General features: G+C 40.1%; 1 protein-coding gene across 25 annotated transcripts in view; it reads left to right on the top strand.

The window, feature by feature from the left end:
• Positions 1-22,864, top strand: part of TRAF3 (TNF receptor associated factor 3) — a 72,435-nt gene that overhangs the window by 12,507 nt on the left and 37,064 nt on the right. For 8 of the 25 annotated variants that reach the window (XM_050710892.1, XM_035551163.2, XM_035551162.2 and 5 more), the window contains one exon: positions 3,398-3,535. The exons of 7 other annotated variants lie outside the window; for them this stretch is intronic. The gene's annotated coding sequence lies outside the window, so the exon portion shown is untranslated. Of the gene's footprint in view, positions 1-1,071; positions 1,273-3,394; positions 3,536-22,864 lie in introns of all 25 variants that reach the window. 10 more of the 25 variants (XM_035551158.2, XM_035551173.2, XM_035551174.2 and 7 more) reach the window with 3 other exon arrangements.

Raw genomic sequence — 22,864 nt, forward strand, 5'->3', positions numbered from 1 at the left:
TGAGCAGTCAGCCTGTCAGGTGAGAACTCTCAGCTGTTTTTAAGTAGAGATACAGGTGGCTTTTCTGTTATCCTGTTATTCTGTCCATGAGTTGAGTGCTTTAGAAGGACAGAAGTCTCTATTACGGGAAGAAAGAAGTCTAAGTTGTGTGGTGGTGTTGTTTGCCTTCATCCTCTCTGTTCTTCCTTTCAGTAGAGGGTTACATCATGGGCTGGAATATGGGCTGGAATCCATGCGTGCTGCTGCAAGGATTTCATTTTTTTTTTTAGTGCATCCTTTGCCCCTTGTTTAGTCTGCTAGTACTGTGCGCTCTCACTGTGCAGATCTGGACTGCTGTACTGAGGCCTGTCCCTGAAGCACATGGAAATATCTTGCTTGACAAGACTTACTGAACCCTCTGTAGCATTGTATCCCTGTCAGAATAAAGGAAAGGTGCTTTCATGGCATGGCCTTCATTTATGGCAGTAGCTCAGAGGCTTCTGACTTTCGTAGGGCTGTCTAGCAAAAGAGTAGGTTAAGCTCACTCCAGCATGACTTCCAGATGTGTAATGCCCCAGGAACAGCTATGCTCACACTTACAGTATGAAGTGCAGCGATCGCCTTAGGTGGAAAACCTTAGGCAGACCACAAAACCAATATTGTTCTGGTTGTGGTTTTTTGATAAGGCATACAGGGAGTGCAGTCTGCCAGTTTGTGGAGAGGGAGGACAGAGTCGGTACGTGGATAAAGATGATGAAGCCAGCGGAAGCGTGATGCTGTTGAGCGTGACAGGAAAGCTGGCAGTATAGGTGCAGGTGAGGAGCTTTCTACGTGAACTGGTGGGCACCTTTGGGTTCTCAGGGCCATTCCAAGAGCTTGCTTTGGCCACCGCGTGGTAGAGATGTTGTATTTCACCTGGTCAGTGCAGCTGTATCTCTGGTCTCGGACTGTATGTTCTGGGGGTAGAATTTGGGCCTTCAAATGAACGAGTGCATCCATCGCTAGATAATAGGAATATGCTTTCTATTTTCTGTTTTGCTTACTTTATTGTGTGTGTATATTTATATATGCAACAATTTTGCATGATTACAGGTCAGTTCTATCCTGCAGTGGAGGCAGACCCTTTTTTTACATTGAAACTAGGAAAGGAGCATGTAGTTACTGGACTCAGATGGCCTTTTTCAGTCTTTTTTTTTTTTTGTTGATCCATCCAACCTGGCCTTAAACAGTTCCAGGGATGGGGCATCCACAGCTTCGCTGGGCAGCCTGTTCCAGCGCCTCACCACCCTCTGAGTGAGTAAAGAATTTCTTCCTTATATCTAATCTAAATCTATCCTTTTTAAATTGAAAACCATTCCCCCTTGTCTTAGCACTTCACTCCTTGACAAAGAGTCCCTCCCCAGCTTTCCTGTAGGCCCCCTTTAGGCACTGGAAGACCACTATAAGGCCTCCCTGGAGCCTTCTCTTCTCCAAGCTGAACAACCCCAGCTCCCTCAGCCTGTCCTCATAGTAGAGGTGCTCCAGCCCCTTGATCATCCTCATGGCCCTCCTCTGGACTCGTTCTAATAGGCCCACGTCCTTCTTCTGCTGGGGCACCAGAGCTGATTGCAGAGCTCCAGGTGGGGTCTCACAAGAGCAGAGGGGACAATCACCTGCCTCACTCTGGTGGCCTTCTTTTGATGCAGCCCAGGGCACGGCTGGACTTCTAGGCTTCAGGTGCACATTGCCAGCTCATGTCGAGCTTCTTGTTAACCGACACCCCCAGGTCCTTCTCCTCAGGGCTACTCTCAATTGTGGCTTTTACTCAAGTGTGGCTTTTACTGGCAGATATGTCAGTAAAGTAAATCATTTGTGAGAAGAAAGGAGAGTTGTGAGGTTTTAACGTGTAGTGGGGTGGAAAGGATGCTTTGGTAGGACAGAACTCTTTATAAAGAATTTCATTGCAAGAGTAAAATAGATTACAGAAGGACTGTAGGAACAGTTTTTCATATATTGCATTGTGGAGTTCTCTTGCAGGAGCTGGCAAAAGATGCTGAACTCTGAATCTGGGCTTCTAAGTGTGTGGTGTTTTTATTTCTTTTTTCCTGAATGCTTTGTGGCTTGTTGGTAAAGTTGTATTACACTGCCACAGTAACAGAGTTGTACCTCTTCACTACTGAAACAACTGTAGTCTTTGTGCTTTTGAGACTTTTCACAGATTTAACTTATGATCAGTTTTGCAGTTTGAAATATTTTAGAATTCAAATCCTAATACTTTGGAATTTAAGATCCATTATATTAATTCAAAATACTTAATTTGCAACTTTGCAAAAGTTGTATTTTTTTAAAAAAGATGTAGTCTTTAGTATTATTAAAAAAAAAAGTAAAAGCAGTAACTAAACTATAAGCGATAATCTATACAATCTGAATTTTCAAATTTGTTGTATTTTTAGCAGAATAAGAGGGAATAAATTTAAGCAGTGAATGTATTTAATTTACTCTGATTTTATCTTTGAGTTTCTTGACATCAAATATAGTTCTCAAGCTGTTTTCAGCCTTTGGAAGACTGAGGAAAGCTTCCTTCATTCCAGTTACTCTTGTTTTGAGTGAACTGGATTTTATGTTGTAGTTGTGTTGCAGCATGTTTTCATTGGTAAAAGGAAAGAACACCTTTCAGTTTGTTACTGTCTGTAGGGATTCTTGGCTCTTATTAGCTTTTATGTCACCATAAAGTGAAAATGGAGGAATTAAGATGATATCGTGCTTTCTCGTAAATCCTTTCTTGTAAATCCATTCTGATTGTTTCACTAGCAGTAATTTTTTTTACATGAATAAACTGGTAACTTAAGCTACGTTCAGTTCTCAGTATCGCAGTTTAGAAATGGCCACGATGGTCTAGCCAATATGTTTTAATACTGTTTGGTGGCAGTATTAAAACTACCTGTGTTTTCAATCTTCGTATTTCCTCCCTTTTTTATCTGAGTGTAAATTTTTCCTACGCTGAATAGGTTCAAGTACAGTAGCTAGTAAAATTAGACCCGTGTTGAGAAATGGAGCATGCATCTCAGATAGTTTCTTTTCTTGGTTTTGGTTCAGGTTAACAGAAGTATCTTTACATCTGCAGTTTCTGGAAATTTAAGAACACTGTGAACCTCTGGCCAATAAAAATTTTCCCATTATGTAAAACATTCTTGCAGATTAGCTTGACTCACTCGGTGGTGGCAGTGGTGACTTCCTCCATGAAGTAAATACACTTTTGCAATGAATTTCCTAGTCAACTAATAAATCTCAGTGTAGCTTTCTGATTTGCTGTAGTTTGTGTGGTTTCATGGAGCTCTAACCTACTATTTCTTGTTTGTGCCTTCAAGCTTGAGAGAATTGTTTCTGTATATTAATAGGAGACACTTGAAACCGACTTTACTTGTTTGTTTCCCAGCAGGAAAGCCTGAGTGCTTGGGCTTTAACTGAATCAAGACCAGCTCTCAGCAGTGGGAGACTATATTAATCCATTGGAAGTACAGACTGCAATCTTGTGTATCACTGCGGTTTGTGTTGCGAATTTTTCTCATGTAAACAGGTAGGTTGCGAAATTTTTTCTCTGCTGCATACATTGTTTTTGTAATGCGTACATTTAGAAACCTCGTGACAGTAGTATGAGGTGGTTTTCTTTTTTTTCCTCTTTTTGGCGGGAGGGGTAGCGGTAGTATTTCTGTCATTGCATGAAACTGTAAAGTACCTTATTCTTCTTTGTGTTTTCACATCTTTAAGTTCATGGTATTAATTTTACAAATCGGCTTCAGTGCTCTGAGTTGCTTTAGGTATGAATCAGGGTGATAGCTCAAAACTCAAGCAAGTTTCTTTCTTGTTTCTGTAAGCCAGCCCTCTGGTAGTGTCTTTTGTGTTTTCCACACAATCAGTGGATTATTTGGCAAGTTCTTCTGCACTCTCTGCCTGATGGAGTTATGTTGCCCGATAGTATGTGGAGGTTTGTTAATAAATTTTGGGCTGTTTTATCAGTTTTATTTCATTTGCAAGCAAGGTAAGCAAATTATTATCTCTATTTCATTGAACACCAGAGGGAAAGATCTCTTTTAACAAATAGTTTAGAAATGTAATAAGTCAGATGGTAGCCAACTTCCGTAGTCAGCTCTGCCTAATTTGGGAAACTGCATTATACCTTAGTTGTGAGAGCAGAAAATCCAGCAGGAAGTGCCCTGCTGGAATGGTTGGATACTGTCTTGACCTTTTTTCTTTTTCTCTTACCATTCCCCCCAAATACAAGGGATTTTGAACAATTTGTGAAGCAGGCTTGTTATCTGTCTGTAAGAATTTTTCCCTTGGCCCTAGCATCTAACTTAATGCTAGATGTTATTTCTTAGGAAATGCTGTGTGCATCCTTGATAGTGTGTGAATCCCAGCCAGAAAGCAGCTAGGCTGCATGTCTCTGTCTTGAAGTCATTCCCAGTGTCCCAAAGGAAAACAGATTAAAAAGTGTTAAGGTGCTAGTTCTAGACTAAATGCAGAAACTGAAAACTATTTCCAAATCTTACTTTACCATTTATGTACCCTTTTTAGGGGAAAGGGGATATTGCTGGTCCGCCCCCCCCAGCTTTACCAAGATATAATTATGTTTTTGTGTTCCTTATTTCTAGTTATTTTTTGATTTTTGGCAGTCCCCAGCTTAAGACTGAAGTCCTATTATACAAGGTAATACATATACAAGTATGTGAAGAGGTGGGATCTTGGTAGGTGTCCAGGTAAGATGAGAGAAAGGAGGCATTATATCTGTTCCTTGATGAATGGGAATAGAAACGTGCAGAAGTGCTCCAAGTCATGCAGAAAGTCTCTTAATAGTTCTGATTATTTTTTTCCTGTTCCAAAGCCAACAGTCCTTTCCCCTTTCAAAATACGTTATCATATTTTTTTTATGTGGCACTTAACATTTGACCCACAAGCCAGGGAAGAGATTCTAAACTGAAGATGACCTTTGGCACTGAATAAAATCTTTTTAGTAGACGCAAGCTTAAAATAACTAAAACTTTGTATGGGAGCCTAAACTTGAGTACACGTTGTCCATTATAAGAACTAACTAAGCCATATTGGAAGATGAGAAAAACAAACGCACACAACCCCACAAGACAAAACAACAACAACAACAAAAAAATAAGGCTGCTGTATCAGTGCATGGGATCTCAGGATCCTTTGTGAAAAGTAAGTGAAGCACTTGTGCCCAGCTGTGAGAAAGTAGTCTTTCTCCCATCTGTGGGTGGGGGAGTGGGAGGCAGATATTTCGGTTATATCTGTGAGTCTGTACCTGTGTTGCCCATTACCTTCTTCTTTAAAAGGTCAATGTAAACCCTGTTGAAGCTTGCCACTAAAAACAAGCAGTCTTTTCACTGCTGTGAGCCAGAAGCCAAGAGGATGCGTGCACCTCCTAATTCTTTCCTGTTTCCTTTCTGCTTATCCCCAAATAACACAGTCTGAATGCTGGCTCCTGCCCCTTCTCCTGGGGCTGCAGAAGAAGGTAGGGAGGTGAGATAGGGAGTGCTGAAGAGTTACTGGAGGTTGCTGAGCTTTCGGTGCCACTGTCAGCATTTGTTCAGCCCCACCTGATGTTCCAGTGATGCCAAAACAGATAAGTCTGGGCAGGATGCTCACCCAAGGAGGAGGTGGATGGGTCTTGAGGAATAATAGCTTGCTGATAGTAGGCAGCTGGGCTGCTATGGACTAAAAGATCTGGCCTTGAGCCTTGCTCTGCAGGATGCAGAAGGAAGGAGGGGTGAAAAGCAGTGATGAGCCTATTGTTGCAAATGAGCTAACTGGCTGATTGGTACTGGGGCTCTCATGCTGCTCCCTCTGCTCTTAAATGCAGCTGTGAAGAGTGAAGAAGAGAGAGGGGGAAGGGGAAAACAAGCTAGACTAAACTTCTCTGTTAAAGCAAGTATAAATTAGACCTCTAGTGTCTGAAGAGGCAGTGGGCATAAATAAATAAACCCTAAGAAATTACATCTAAACACAAGAAAACCTTTTTGAGGGTGCTCAAATGCTGCAGCAGGTTGCCCAAGGTGGGGTTGGAGAGTCTCTTGTAGGGGATACTCAAAACCCAGTGGGACACTGTTCTGAGCAGCCTGCAGTAGTGACCCTGCTTGGGTGGGTGGACTGGACAAGATCAGCTCCAGAGGTGCCTTCCAACCTCAGGCAGTCCGTGAAAGTTTCTTTAGTGTTTTTTTTTCTAACGTATACTTTAGCTGCTGTTGCAGAATACTTGGGAAATAATTACAGATGCTGCTGCTGGGCATTTGTCTTGCAAATGCTGCTGCTGTGTAATCATGGCAATTTTAATTGTATGGGGAAAGCATCCAAGTGTTAAAATAGTTAATTAACTAGACTGCCCTATTTAAACAGCATACGCAAAAAAAAAAAAAACCACCGAAAAACCACAAACTAAACAACAACCCTCTTCCCTCCTCCCCCCAAAAAACCCTATCACCTTCAAAACATTAAAAGACTTCTTGCTTTATTTTTAACACCTTAACATATTAGTGGCTATGAACATAAAATATAGTTTTAATATAAATAGTGAAGTCACTAAAATATTTATCAAAAATATTTTTTCGTATCATTTACCTTTTTTTCCCCTGATTCCCTTTAAGTTTGCCACAAAGTACACCTCAAAAATTATCCAATGAAAAGGAGAGGAAGAAGATGAAGGAAAAGAGATGCAGGAACGTGAGAGGGACAATAGAAAAATCCTAGAGATTTCACCAAAGTCTGCAGTTTATTCCCTTAAGCCCACATCTGATGTGGCAGGAGATGATTTGAACAAACTTTACTGTGACTGTTTCTTTCCTGGGCTCTTTCAGTCCTCTCCTGCCTGCATTTTGCGTAGCCGTCAGAAAGACTGCAGTGCAGTCATTGGCAAGGAGGGAATTACTAGGAGGGAAAATCAAGCTGTGGTGACTCCTCTTGCAGTGTTGTTACTGAGATCCGTGTTTGGGAGCGGGAGGTAATGCATGGATGCCTTCGGGTTCCAGATTCAGAGGTCGGGCTGCTTGTGAAGGAGGATGTGGATAAGTCCTCATTGTGTCCCTCGTGTGTGCATGTCATGGCAGAGAGCCATTAAGTTTATTGATGCAGTGGTTTGTTTGTTCTGTGATATGAACTGCTTGCAGTTTCTGCCTAATGCTTTGTTTCTAATCCTCTGTGCTCAGACAGTGGAGAGCAAGGTAAGGTACTTTTTGTTGCCTAACATTTGAAGGTTAATGGAAGTAACTTCTGCATGTTGTAGCATGCAACAATGACTGTGTTCTGCTGGAGAGTAAAAGTTTTGATCACCTTATTGCTTGCAGCTCATTGAAATTTGCTGTAATAAATTCCCTGGATTATCTAGTATACCCAGGTTGATGAACAGTTCCTTTAATTAAGATGAATTAAAAGATTTTTTTTGGTCGTGTTTAACTCTGATATTCCAATGTAACAATGAAAAATTTATTTTCAAGAACAGCGTTTTGGGACTGTTTGTCCTCTTTATGTTAATCTTAAGAACTAAAAATCAGGCCTTTCTGTCTTATTCTTGTCTCTGGATGATTTTTTTTACATGTAAGAGTTTTAAGGTTATAGCATTGTCATAATGCTGCTATTTAGCTGTGAAGTGCACTCATTTAGTAAGAAAAAATGTGGAGGCTCCTAAATTCTCTGAATTGGAAGGAATTACGTGCAGGGAGAGGCAGAAGGGGCTGGAAGCTCAAAAATTGCTGCGCTAAATTAAGCTTTATAGCTGAGAATGTAAATGGATAGTGACCAAGGCAATCATAATTGGTGTCTAAATTCTGGATGGGAGCTTTAAAAGAGCTTTAGAACTTACATTTTTTGCTGAGTTACTATATAAAAAATTTAGTACTGAAATCTGTGACATCTGTAAGCACTATCGACTGATTTGGAATGTATGTACTATTTTGGTAGGGAAATGTAAGGTTATTTATCTTCACGTGAGTTTGTTGGTATGGATTTTAGAACTGGGCTATTTTTCCAGCTTCGTTTCTAGAATCGGTCAGACTGGGCTTTCGTTGGTCAATGCATTTCTTTTTCCAGAGTCTGAACCGCTCATTAGCCTTAATTAATAGGATTTTGGTCCAAAGGTGCAGCATGGCTGCTGCTCCGTTAGAAGTGGTAGCCTTGCCTTTCTCTACCTCCTGAGGACCGAAGGTGAATTGAAGCATGTGACAAAGATCAAGAAAGAAAGCCCCCAAAAGGACTCATTTAATAGCTCTGAAAGTCTGTAGCACTTCTCCTGACAAAATAAATGTTCCCTTGGTCTCGTGGTACAGAGTTACTTATATTAGATGTGATTATGAGAATGAGAGCCCGGCACGCTGAGTGGCAGATATGATTCTGTGGCTGTCTACGTTTCTGTAACCCGTTCTGTGTAACTGCTGAGGTTGATCCATCTTTGCAGGATGACAGCTGGGAACACGCTGCCGAGCTGGGCCCTCGGTGCCACCCTGCTTAGTGTCATCTGGGAACATCGTTGCGCTGGCACCACGGAATAGCTGGTCAGGCTTCCCAGAGTTCGCTGACACTGTTAGGCTTTGTGGTAGGTGGCTGCAGGACTTCACTGCCAAGAATTGAGAAATTGAAAGTATTGCACAAGTGTGGTTTGATTTGTGTGTAGTATAAATGGTTAAGTGAGGTTTCTACAACACGGTCACAAAGCGTAGTCCTTGTAGCATGAGAGCTCTGGGGACTTCAGATTAGTGTATTGGTTGCATAAGCATTGGGGCATTTGTTGTCTGAACTCGACTGCCAACTTTTAGGAATGGGCATAGAAATTGATGGACGCTTCCATTAATAATGCTTTCAGACTCTTCCTCTTCGTCTGTGCCTGTAAAAATGTTAAGATCAAACAAGTTTGCCCCCAGACAGGTTGCTTTCTTCTAATACAGGTTTGAATATTGTCATGGGGTGAATCATTTTTTGAAGAAATGCTCTGTAAAACACTTAGCTGCTTTTCCAGAATAATGTTTCCAAATGGAATTCAGTGTTTAAAGAAAACTGCACGACTTTGAAGTGTGTATGTGTTTTTTAAGTCTATGATGAAAACGAATCAGGGTGGATAAGCTTGTACGTGTGTGAGGGCAGGAAAAATTAACCATAACTTTATGCATGTCCTTTTAGCATGTTTTGTTGAAAAATCTGCTGTGAGCGATAGTGGAGAGGAAAAGAACAGTTTAAAAATCATTCGTGTGTTAACTATACTGTTCTTTATCTATGTTCTTTTTAAAATTTGTTATTAAATTAGTTTGATATTCAACTTCATTAGACTGACTTTATAGATGCTGAAAAACCTATACAGCATTTTTGAATGAAGGTGACATAACTTTTCTTTCTTTACCCTAAAGAAAGAAACGTGGCAGACTAGCAAAGCTGTTCTTATTGGCAAGAGTAAAGAGAACCCTTTCAGAGCATTGAGGGAAAATCTCATTTTCCTGCTCTCACCTGAAGCTGCAGATCAAATGAGATTCAAATAAAATAAAGGAAATGTAAGCAATCAAAGAGCCTGCTCCAAGTCTGGGAGAAGGGAGGGGATGTTAGTGTGTCAAGAAAAGGAGGATAGAAATTTCATCAAGAAAGCTGTTCCAGGAGCTTTGGAAATAAAGAGCTTTTAAAACTAACAAGTTCCCTTTTAATGTTGTAGCATCTTCAGTTGTCTTTCATGGGGAACTTACATGAGGAGTATGTGATTTCCAGAGTGATGTGCAGTTTACCTGTGTATTCAGGATAGCTAGAGAAGAGGTTAGCAGAGGCAGTGAGTTAAGAGCAAAGGCTGGGCTGGGAAGAGGGCAAGAACTATCAAGGATTTCAACCATTAAGCCATTCTGATAGCAGCAGTGATACTGCTGTGGCATTTAAATGAAGAAGGGTTTTGTAACCTTCTCTTACAAAGGACCTCTGCTAAAGAGCAGATTCCAAGAAAATACATTTTTTTATCTGTTTGGAGGCTCACCTTTAATCTTCTAATGCTTGTGACTTGACCGAGGGTTGCTTGACACTATTCACATTTGTGTCAAATTCTTTCTTGATGTTGTTTTTAATAAAACTTTTTTTGGCTGCTAAGACAAACCTTGTTTGCCAAGCTTAAAAATTGGATAGCATTGGATAAACTTCAAAGGAGAAGGATATTCTTGGGAGAGCATTCCATCTGAGCAGCCTTTTCACTGGATCGATGTAGATTGTTAGGACTCTTGAGTAGTTTTCTGCTTATGTGCCATTTCAAACTTCACTGGAAATCTCCTTTTTTGCCTTGTTTTTGTTTCAGCATCTAGTTGTACACATTTCCTCTTTGTGGACATCAAAAATGCAATACAACCTGTTGTGAGAGTGAGTAGTGTTCATTTTGATGACTTTGGTTTGGATTTCCATGTCCAACACTTAGTTTCCATTACACTGGTGCTATTATGGAACATAGACATCAGGAAAATACGTTTCTAAAAATCTGTGTTGTAGATTTTAATGTTGTACTTCAAGGTAAAACTTTGTGGTAGTTGAACGAAGCTACTGGTCAAAACACAGCAGATAAGAGAAGGGGGCTGTGTGAAGGGTAGTATTTCAGTACAAAAAGTTTGTATTAATAGAGGTGAGCTCTCATTTGCTTTTTATATTCAGTTTTGACCACTTTTTTGATCCATCTGCAGATGTAAAAATTATGCGATGACATTAAATATTTAAAATTTTTATATGGGTAGAGAGAAAGTTGGGATTATCTTCATTTCAGCTGAACTTGGATACTGTGTATTTGCCCTAATTAAAGCTGTTATTAGCCCTGTGTCCTCTGTAAATGCGCTTACAAAATCCATTAATTCAGTGAGGCACAGTAGCTGTTTGGACTGGTAACAAAATGTGTCCGTGTTCCAAAGTAGGATAACCTTCACTTATGTTATTTGCTGACAGCTGTGCTGGTGATAGCTGTGATTTAGTAAAACCCCGGTACAGTCAATATGCAGGAGGAAAAAATACTAGAGCTTTATAAATTATGTATATATAGTGTGTACTTGTGAATACCTAGTTTTGTCACTTTTTTTTCCTGAATAACTGTCTTGAAAATTAGAAGATATAAAAAAAAAAAAGTTTATGATTTATCTACAAAATTTACTGATATGAACTAATGCTAGGAATTTTCTGCACTTGGCCTCAAAGTAATTGCTTCTAAGGTTAGCAGAGGGATAGGGGAAATGCAGAGCATGCTTAACAGATGCTTTTGGAGATGTTTTTGATTTTTTTCTCCAAGTGTTGTATTTTGCCAGAAAATTTCCAGCTACGTCTACTGAAAGCAAATGCTCATATTCTGTAGGCTTGAACTAAATTACGGTGGGATGCCTATCTGTAATGGAGGCTATGAGCTTGTACCTAGTGTGTTGTAGAGGTTATTTAATGATGGGAAAAGATCCCGGGAGCTGTATTGAGCCTATCTCCCTAGATGCATGTTTTAGAATTTTCAACTATTTTGGGACTTTTCTATAGTGTAGGAGGCGCATTTTTGTATGTTTTTAATTGGATTAAATTTGATGCCTTTTTTGAGATCTTCTAAAGGTAAGTGTAAGAGCTGCCAGAAGAATGTAAAGCCATTAGAAGAAAGGGTTCTTCACAGAAGGCTTTATAATGATATGGCGGTAGTTCTACTTATGTATAGAGATGCTTGTGCCCTGACTTAATAGCTATTTGTCTGTGATATATCTGGTGTTAGTGTTTCCAGATTCTGAAATTGCTTCATATAGAACACTGGGCTGCAATTTTATCGGACAGTATTGGAGATGAGACTTTTAAGTCTTCAGGGAGGATTTAGACTAGTGACTCTTAAATTTTAGTTGAAGAAGAGTCTGAAAATAATACTTTCTGCTGATGTAGAACACTTCAGGCCAGGGAGGCTATAAAAGGTAAGCTTATTTTGTGGTAGAGGAAGAAAAAACAAAGTGTGAAGTCTTAAAGTCATGTAGCCATTCAGTAGAATTGGTGGAAAAAAAAATCCAAACTACTGCTATAATAAAGCATCATTCCTGGGTTCAAGTTATTTGCAAAAAAGTAGGAAATTACAGCTGTCTGTCCTCTGAATACTCACTGCTGATGCAGCATCCTTTAAACTCTAATCTTAGGATTTAAACTGCTTGGTCTAACAGTGAATATCCTTTGCATACTTCTAAACTTAGCATTTGCTCCAGTTGGAAGCTATTCTTTGCATTTTGAATATTTCGACTGTGCCTGCATGGATCCTTACAATGCAAGCAGATAGTCTTTATCAGCATAAATTCTACAAGGAATCTGAGTGCTATTCTTCTAGTTTCTACTGCAGCACCTGGAGGCCTTCAGATTTGCTTTTTCACAAATAAAAAATCATAGTTAAATATTAGACTGCTATTAATATATTAAACAATTACTCTTTTCAGTATTAATTTGGTGGAGATGAACATGATTTTATTAATATTAACCAGAGGAGCCCTCTGGCTGGAGCCTTCTGGAAAAAGAATTTCCGGCTAAAACTGGCAGCCTCATGTTAACAAAAGTCTTTCTAAGGCCTTGTGGATAAAGTGGAAGTTGCAAGTTTTTAATGCTTCTCTTACAAAGAAGCAATACTGTACACTTCTACTGGACGTATGCTTGCAAGTTTGCTTGCTTCTTTTGTTATAAACTTTTTTTGGCTGGCTAACAGTGGATAGCACGCACTTTGGGGTAGTGATGTGAAATTTAGTGGGGAAAAAAATTAGTAAAGTAGTCTTACAATCTTCACTTTAAGTGTATCATAGAGGACAAAATTCTCATCAACTTTTATTAATTCTCAAAATCCAGTGCCAGAGACAAATGTTCAAAAGGACCTGTTTTTTTTTTGTCCTTGGTATATTACCCTGTCTAAACTGATACTGTAAAGATGGCTTATTCTCAAGATGTCAACAACATCTACTGATCTGAAACCTCCAGGATAACTTGATATACACCTGCAGGCAGCAAATACAAGAGTTAAGGTAGGCAGCACAAAATAATAAAATGGTTTGCGAAAGTAATCACAATCTGAATTTTGAAAGTAGGAAATTGCATCAGGTTCCAGGCAGAAGAATCTTTTAATAGGACTTTGCAGCTGGTAGAACAAACACTGTCATAACACCAGAAGGAACTCATATCTTTCTCCTGCATAGACTTGGCCTTCAAATAGCACATTCCCAAAGTCTAAGTTTACTGCAAGAGAAAGCAACAAGTTAGTTCTTTCTTGCATCGATGGGAAAACATGTTTTGTGAGTCTGAGTCTTCATTTACAAAGAAAACGCAGCTTCTTACATGAGCATGTTTAAAAAGATAAGCTCTTTAGAAAGCAATGAATGTGAAATTCTGTTTAGAAAGTTATGACTTCAGATTCTGACAGGCCTGACTTAGGACTTTCTCCAAGTGTTTTTTTGCTCTTGAAAACTGAACTTCAGTAATACATTTTTACTAGAGATGTAGAAGCTGGAGTATGCTTCAATATAACTAGAAATACTAGCATAAATGTTCTGTTCAGATTCCATTTTGAAATGTATTTTGATTGGATTTTTCTCTACTACAATAATATTCACAACAAAAAACCTCTCTCTCTTCCTAAAATTCAAGATGGTGGTCATGAAGAATATAGTGCCAACACTGAAGTAGGCGATATAAACACTGATGATAAACCTGTGGTCATGTCATTGAACGAGTGGACAATGTTTTTGTTTTCCCCCACTTTTTGATGAATAATAAAATACAGTTGAAGAGGGAGTTGCCCTTACGTCCCCCCCCTCCCTCCCCTTTCTTCCTGAATAAGAATCAATGATGTTAGACGAAGCTGAGGTTGTGTGGTGGTTTTACTCAGGTGGGCGGCTGAGCTCCACCACAACCGCTCTCTCACTCCCCCTCCTCAAAGAGGAACGGGGAGAAAATATGATGAAAAGGGCTCAAGGGTTGAGATAAGGACAGGGAGATCGCACAATAATTATCGTGACGGGAAAAACAGACTCAGCATAGGGAGATAGTAAGATTTATTGCTTATTACTAACAAGCTAGAGAAGTGAGAAACAAAGGAAAGAAACCAAAAGCACCTTCCCCCCCGTCCACCCTCTTCCACCTCCTCCCCCAGAGCGGCGTAGGGGAACGGGGACATGGGGGTTATGGTCAGTCTATAGCGCTTCTCTGCCGCTCCTTCTCGGTCACTCTTGTCCCCTGTGCTGTGGGGTCCCTCCCACGGGATGCAGTGCCTGCTAAACTGATCCGGTGTGGGCTGCCCACAGGCAGCAGCTCTTCAAGAACTGCTCCAGATCTGGGTCTGTACCATGGGGTCCATCCCTCAGGAGCGACCTGCTCCAACCTGGATCCCCCATGGGCAGCAGCTCCTGCCAGGTCACCTGCTTCTGCGTGGTCTCCTCTCCATGGGCTACAGGTCCGGCCCGGAATCTGCTCCGGCAGGGTCTTCCACAGGCCGCAGCCTCCGTCGGTGCAGGTCCACCTGCTCCACCGTGGTCTCCTCCATGGGCTGCAGCGTGGAACCATGCTCCACCGCGGTACTCCATGGGCTGCAGGGGGACAGCCTGCTTCACCATGGTCCTCACCACAGGCCGCAGGGGACTTCTGCTCTGGCGCCTGGAGCACCTCTCCCCCTCCTTCTTCACAGACCTTGGCGCCTGCAAGGCTGTTCCTCACTCCTCTCACTCTCCCAGCTGCTGTGTGGTGCAGCGTTTTTTTTCCCTGTCTTAAATATGCTCTCACAGAGGTGCAAAACAACATCACTTATTGGCTCAGCTCTGGTCAGCCGTGAGGCCCTTATCAAACATGGGGCAGCTTCTAGATCCTTCTCACAGAAGCCACCCCTATGGCCCCCTGCTACCAAAACCTTGTCGCATAAACCCACTACAGGGTGTTACCTAGAATGGGGAAAAATGTACCTAAGATCAGTAAGAGAGCAATCTGTGCTTAAATGAATGTCTTCCAGGCAATTCAGTGTTAAGTATTCTGATGTCATTTGTTGTCCTGGAATTTGATTAATACTTAGGGCTTTTCCAATGAGAAAGTAATTTTTACCTGTATTTTCTAGCATAGACATGCAGTAGTCAGTTGGATTGGAAGAGCGGGAAATGTTTTATGTGGGTCCATAGGTGAATGGATTTTTGAGCTTTGGATGTAGGTTTAGAAAACTTAATTCAGTTAGACTGGAAAGAATTTCTTGTGTACGTGAGATGCTGTCATCTTGGTGTTCCTAGATGCCCGTTCTCTAGTTCGGCAGTACTTAATTTCAGCATTGAATTCAGAAAGTGCAGAACCATACTAGAAGTTGCATTTATTTCATTTCCCAGCTTCCTGTGTACTCTGCTGTGTTCAGAATTTCCTGGGAATGTTATTTTGTTAAACATCAATTGCATTTTAAAATTAGATTAACCAATATTTTTGTGATTCTTGAGAAAAAGCGGCTTTCTTATAGTTATTTACTATAAGGCATGCAGCACTTCTATTTATTTACTTGCTGGTCTCTGACATCTTTGCTTCTGGAAACAACAGCAGAAGATGAGGTAAGGGATTTTAAGATAGGTAGTACTGCTGCGTAGATTTCAAGGATGGTTTCATTTAGAGTCAGCACAGATGTATTCTGCCAGAAACTGTCAATGCAGAAAGTATTCTTCATGTACTTGCCAGTCAGCAGAGTAGATAGACTGTGATTTGAAGAGTATTCATGAGGCTTGAAACTGAGGATCTATATGATTAACAGTGGAAAAGAATAGCATCCATTGATAGTGGGTTTTTTTGCTGTGTGCTTATTTAAAAAAAAAAGACTAAAAGACAGCAAGACTTTTTGATTCTTATTTGGTGAAGTCAGATTAAAAGATGTTGGTGTCTTGAGCTGATGTAGTTTAAAATAAAGATGTTTCTGATTAAATCACGCAGCAGGCTTTTTTTTTTTTTCTTGAAGTCATATCTCAGTAGGAAAAGTGACTTTTTAGGTCGCTTGGTAATGAGACATCTTTTTCTAGGACTTTGGCCAAAGTGATTTGGACAGGACATCCACTTTAATCCTTGTTGGTCCTTGTTAGGATTTGTCACGGGTCGTTCAAATCTGTTTCCTCATCATAATAGGCGTAACTGGGAAGCAGCATACATCTTCTCATCTGGATACATGTGATTTTTCGTTACTACTTGTAACATTTGGAGGAATGACTTCTATGCTGCATAATAAAGGTAAAAGAAATGTTAGACTTGCTCTGAAGTGGAGGAAATCTGGTCTGATGAAAATAGATTTCCATAAAGACGGAGTATTCAGGATGCAAATATAAACAGGTTTTGCTAGCGCTCTCTTCAGAGCATAGATAAAACAGTTCTGTAAAATGAAACTACCTTTAACTTGAAACAGATTCTTATGGCATTCCCAGAGCATTCAATCTTAATCGTTTGTGATAGGTGAGTGTCTTTCCTTTGGAAACAGAGCCAGAAGTTATGAAAATACAGGGTGTTGATCCACTTCCTTGACGTGTGACTGGCATATCTCAATTGCGGACTTCCCCAGAACAGCAGAGGAAGAATTGCACTTTGTCCTGTGGTTATCTGGTTGTCTCTTGATCTTTCCTGTTCTTTACATGCTTCTACTAAAAACCTCATATAGGGCTGTGGGTCCCAGCTGGGAGTTAATTTCATAGATGACACGCAGTAGCCTGGTAAGTTTTCTTTTTCTGACCTATGTGTGGTGAGGTTGGACAGAATGTCTCTCATCTGTTGTCCTGTGAACCAGGTTTTCAAAGCTTAAGAGATCTTTGATTTCTAAAAGAGGCTTTTGATTTCTTGTACTTCAGATGATTTTATACTGTGTTTTGATAGCCCACTGAGATTATGAAGTAATTATTAAGAGCTGTAGATAGCGAATGCAAGCTGAAATACAAGCACTTTTTACTACTGCCTCAAACTGAATCTTGGTTGTTTTGCTATCGCATATGTCACTATTGGAAAGAAATGATGTTAACTTTCAAAAAATTAAGTTATACATAGAAAAGCTGACTTTGTAAGCAGTACTAAATTACACTGAATTACTTTTCTGCTGCCTTTTTTTTTAAATAACCTTAAATCAAATCTCTCTTTGAGTTGTTACTCCCACCCCTTGCTGCAGTTTATATTAGACTGGATGTTAATTATCCTACTCAACATTGAGTAGTTATTAAAATTGTCAGTCTCTGGGCTCTTGGATTCCAAAAAGAATGAATACTACATTATTATTTACAGATATTCCTATTCTGAACTCTTAATAGTGATGTAATTACTGCTCAGTGTAACAAGTATATTAGAACTGTTCCCATGAAAGTACAGTCTAGCAGGCTTGCTAAATTGAGCTTGTTGTATTGAGGTGCTGTCTTGTTTAATGCTGTAAGTCACTTCACGTGAATATGTAGTTGAAAGAAATGGAGACAAAGAAAGTGTTAAAAAGTTAAAAGAATAAAATATGAAACTAACTTACCACTCATTTTCTGCTATTCAGTAATCTTGCAAACTGGAACACAGGAAGGACCCAGTATTGTAATATCTGTGGTTCAAGTGACATGCATGGTTGTTCTTTTGAAAGTACTTCAAGATACCAGATCTTTTTTTATACTTACGGTTTCCCAGTTCACCTAGGAAAAGAAGGAATAGTCTATACCATTCAACCCAAATCCAGTTTTGCTATTGGTTCAGTAATTTTTAGTGCATAGAGCCCTTAAACATGGTGAAACCTGCTTTAGTTGCTTGAGAGCGTAGCAATTCATGTATAAGGATAGGCTTTTTCTCTATACCAGATCATATTGTAATAGCTATAAAATAGCTTCTTCACAGCAGGAGTTTTGAGCATTGGAGCAGGTTACTCGGGGAGGCTGTGGTATCGTCAGTCTTCAAGGTTTTGAAAACTCGGCTGGGCAAGGCCTTGAGCAGCCCAGTCTTTGAAGTTAGCCTTGTTCTGAACAGGAGGTTGGGCTAGATAACCTCCAGAGGTCTCTTCCAAGCTGGATGATTCCAGGGTACTGTACCTAATAACTGACTGTGAAGAGCTAGTGAATGGCCAAAGCTTCTCATGCAGAGAGTACTCAGTCTTTCCCGTGTGCATTCAGGTGCTTGTATCCTATGTGCTTATATCCAAGTAGTGATTCTTTTCCCCCAGCTCCCTGTTGATTTTTTTTCTATTTTGTATGTTATATCAAGGTCATGTTCAAAGTTGGTTTGCATTAGTTTATGCAAGGAAGGTGGATGCTTATGCAAGTGTAAGATGAAGGTTATAGCAGTTAAAATACCCAGTTCTTTTTACTACATGAAAATGTTTTTACGTGCCAGTGCTGCTTTTATTTTTGTATAGGAATTAGTATTTGAATGTGTTGCATGAAAAAACGTGAGGGATGGTCTCATGCTTTTTCACCGTGTGAAGTTATACCTGAAGTTGGTGACTGCAACCCTCCCCTGTCCTCCCTTGGTGCCCCTCAGAACTTCCCCACAGAGCATACACTAGAAGCACCGAAGCGCTGGTGGTTGATCCTGTACATGTTGTACAGAGACAGTAAACAGTGCATCAAACAGAACAAGCGCATGGAGGGGAAAATCATTAATTTCCCTGTACAAACAAGGAGAGAGAAGTGACTTTTGAACTTGGTATGAGGCAAAATCAATGGATGACCCTGTGCTTTCAAACCTGCCGCTCCAGTGCTGCTTTGGTCACTACCTAGATACTTCTGTGGTGAGGGTTAAACTATTTATGTTTTATTTCTCAGTTCTTCTTCTGTGCCCCTGCTCAGACTCAACAACTGTGGAGCTTTGGCGTGAACATCAGGCCAAGGTGGTGCCTGGATGCTGTGAGACCAGGCCTCTGCAGTGAGATACCTCATGCTCAGGAGCTCTGGAGTCAAAATACCCATGGCAGTCTTCCTGCTCAGCTTTAATTTTTTTTGACATTTATTGCATTGGATAAATTGATAATACGTTGTCACCGATATACTGCTTTCAGCTTGCATTATTGTTTTAACCAGTCATCGTGTTATGGCAGTATGTTGTATATTATAATTGCATCCAGAAGTGCAAGCAAAATTGAGTCGGTAGACTGTCTAAAAGATAGTAAAAGAGAGGTGTATGTTCTTTTCAATAGGTATGTACTAGGAATTTATTAGAAGCTATAAAATGCTGAAAGACAAAGTTAATTTTTTCATTGTTTAATTCTGTGCGATAACTTGAAGCAATAACTTTGTGATTGAAACGTGTAGGCTAGGAAGACTGAAGAACTAGAAATACCACTGCAAGTAAACAATTATTTGGTTCTCTGAGCATATCTTGTAAATTACAAAAGAAAATTCTGTGAAGACTGAAACTGAAGAAGTCTGGTGTCTGGTTTCCTACAAATCTGTGCACTATATCCCCTTCTTGACCCAATTCTCCCCCTTCCTCAATAATTTAAAAAAAAAAAAGCCTTCAAACACCCTACCTTTCCCATTACAGTAATAGGGAGGATAAAGACCACCCAGTTTGCCTAGACACGGGGGAGCTGGTGGTTTAGATGTGGCTTATGCAGACTGGCCAGCTGATAGACCACACAGGCGGTGGTGTTTGAGGTTGCAATTTCCTAGCCTTTTACTCACTGGGATGCTACATTAAGTTTCTCTTTCTGTTCCCCACAGAGCTGCCCGTTTTCATGAGACCTGTCTGTACAGTTGGTTCCCAGTTGGTTGTGTTGTATTTTTTTCGAGAGGCTGATACATGAATGGAAGGATGGATAGAAAACAAGGAGCCCTATTTCAGTAAAAACTAGGTTTAAGAAGAAAACACTCCATATTACCGAAAAATGACCTAGTTAGGATGGGACACTAAAGCTTGCGTATTCTTACACTTGGATAAAAATACAAATGCTGCTCTTTGAAGAAGAAAGGCTGGATCATCTTAATTGGGCACTGTTCTGTTGTGATCTTTAGCTCCCATCCAACTTCATGTTTCTTCTTTCAGAGCTTAATTTAGGTATTGTGTGTGCAGCACTGTTCTCTTTGGGTAACTTCTGTTGTTAGTGTAGCTTGCAATTTGATGGAAAAGCTTTTCCTGTCCTACGTAAAACAAAAGTAGATTATATCTTTCATCTTCATAACATAAACATTTTATTGAAATAACTGCTTGACCTTTTTTGATTTTAAAGTTTTGGTAAAAGCTTATTTGCTTTATATTGTCAGTGTATTGAAACTGTCTTCATGCAGAGCTTGCTAAGTAGTAAATACTGCGTTCCATTTCTAAATGAGTTTTTTGGGGGTTCAGTAAGAGTTACAGATTGTTTTTGTCTTTTTTTCAGATGTAAATTTATTTTAGATTTTTTTAGAAGCGTTATTGTATTTCTAAGTTGCAAATGAGTTTTATTCCTAAAGAGCAAATAAACCGAACAACAAAAGCCAACTATGTGGCATAATTCAAAAACTTTAGCGCAGATTTCTAGGATGTCTGCCCTCTCTGCAATGAGAACAGCATTCTTGCTTAAAGGAAAGAGAAAAATGCTGTTTTGGTAACTTCCATGCTGTCTAATTCTTGGAACATCTTAAGTCAAGTCAGTAAACTTTTGCTTCCAGTTTCTAATATTAGTATGAGTTAAGAAAGAAGAAATTGTACTGACCTTTGTTGCAGTATGTGCAGCCTGAAATACTACTTGACACCCTAGTATCTGAGGCTGGACCTCACTTGTATTAAGAGGAATGACAAAATAGAGCTCAGCGAGACGTGACCGACTTTGGGGGAGCAAGCGTGTCACAGACATGATGACCAGAGAATCTCCACTTTTGTTACTCTGAAGAAGTGTGACTGTAAGCTTATGCTGACTGCATGAGAAACGGCTGAAAGAATTGTAATCAATAGTGGACAGAACCAGCCTTGGAGATTGTGCCTCTTTTTCTGTGTTGATCTGTTCTGAATGATGATTGTCCAAGATTTAACAGTTTGTCCAACAGACTGAGTTTTAAGATGTCCAAAATTGATTCTTGTTATTGTGATGACTCTTCCCAGGGATAAGAAAGCTGGAGCTTAAGGAAGTAGCTAGTGGTGAATCAGGAGTTCAGATTTAGCTTGCTGAACAAGGACTGAAGTCTTTGACTTGATGGCAGCTTGCCATGCCTTTAGGAGTCAGCAGCTCCCACCAGAACTGGCATATCTTGAATGTTCTAGCCAGGCTCACCTCCCTGCTTTCTAGAAGTGGTTATCTTTACTACTGTAAGCACGTAGTATCTTACTGAGGTGTGACTTCGAAAGTGCCTCTTGTTGGCAGTTTAAAACCTGATTATGGGGGTATAATCTGAGTCCCACTGTTAAGAGTCCTGGAAGGGAAAAGACGATGTTGCAGATGTCACCCTGTAGTGGTATGTAAACCATAATAGAAAGCTGTTTGCAAAGGGGTGGCAGCTGAATTGTAGTATTTGCACTTGTGTTCACCAGTGACCTCATATACGTGTGTAATAGCACGTAACTCATGCCTGAGGATGTAGCTCTGTGCATACAGTAGTTTGATTTGTGTGTGCGGTTTGCGATGAACATCAAGTCTCCCAACCTCCTTGTTAAATGCAGCTTTTGGGTTGTAATAAAGAAGTTTTAGTGTTCTTTTAAGCTCAGTTCTCCGTTGTATTTTTATTGCAGCACTTTATGAATGGCTTCCTGGTTTTGCTGCCTAAGAAAATGCTGCCTGTTCAGAGAGCTGTGGAAGAGAATTCCTCACCAAGCTGGCTGCTGTAGTGCTGCACTTGTTTAGCTTTTCTTGTCTGACATACTTCTTCATGAAACAAAAATGAAAAAGCTGAAGAGCACAAATCTCACCGTTAAGCATATTGCATAGTAAATTTTATTTATCGGTGTGCTTTCTGGTTGTTTTCTGTGACATGATATTCAATATACCAATTCCAAAAGGGGAGTCATGTGGAGCACTGTGCAGCTTATTTTCGTATGAAATCTCTTTTTTTCCAACTGACAGTTCAGCCACTGAGCAGTTTCATATCTCTGTGAAACTCTCACCTGCTGTTCATTTGGCATTCAGTACTCTTTCTCAGCTGAATCTTGAGTATTCTTCTTTTCACCCCTGCCTCCTTGTGACCATTTACTCAGTTTCCATGAAGAAATAATGCTTTTGAAAGACTTTAAATATCCGATATTTAGCTTCTTTTTGTTTTGAAGAAACAGGATGAGGAAACAAACATTCAGTATAGTTGTTTTGTATGGTGCATAAGTTCAGGAACTTTGTGCTGTCTTGACTTGCCAATTCTCCCTGCAGCATCTCTTTAAGTGCCTCTTTTTCTGTTTGTTTTGTGGGTCAGAATCAGGCCATGTCTTGTTTTATTCTGTCACTCTAAGGAAAATCATGTTCCCCGTATTTGTTGTTCTCACCCATCAATGTGCTTGAAGCTGGTTGTTGACTTCAAAAGTTGACCGAATGGTAGAAGTCTCAAATATGACAAAAGAATATGGAGTTGCAGAGGGAAAAGAGAAATTAGTATCTGTATGTTTTAAACCAACAGGAAACTGAATTATAGCTTTTCCTGCAATCATGCACAAGAAACAAATCCATAGGTAGTTAAGTTTTACCAGTTCAGCTGCTTATGGAATAACACTTTTCCTCTTTTTCTAATCTCCTTTTTCCCTTGCACCCTTCAACAAAGAGCCAAGTCCTAAGCTCATGATGGGGTCACCTCTGCCCAGCCATGGGTGTTCAGCAATGCCATTGGAGTTGGGCAATCTCTAATGCTAAACTACTTTCATTAGCCGCTTTCCTTTCTCACTCATGGCAGTTCTCTCTTCTTTCCTCCCAGACTCTTGTTCTCAGCATCACGTCTCGTCTCTTGTGTACTGGTTGCAACGTCTTGAATTGTCTCTTCAGTGCGGTCGTAGTCCGCTTTTATGCTTGTTGCTGAAA

The sequence above is a fragment of the Cygnus atratus genome, chromosome 5 (genome assembly GCF_013377495.2).
Source record: "Cygnus atratus isolate AKBS03 ecotype Queensland, Australia chromosome 5, CAtr_DNAZoo_HiC_assembly, whole genome shotgun sequence".
NCBI lineage: Eukaryota > Metazoa > Chordata > Aves > Anseriformes > Anatidae > Cygnus > Cygnus atratus.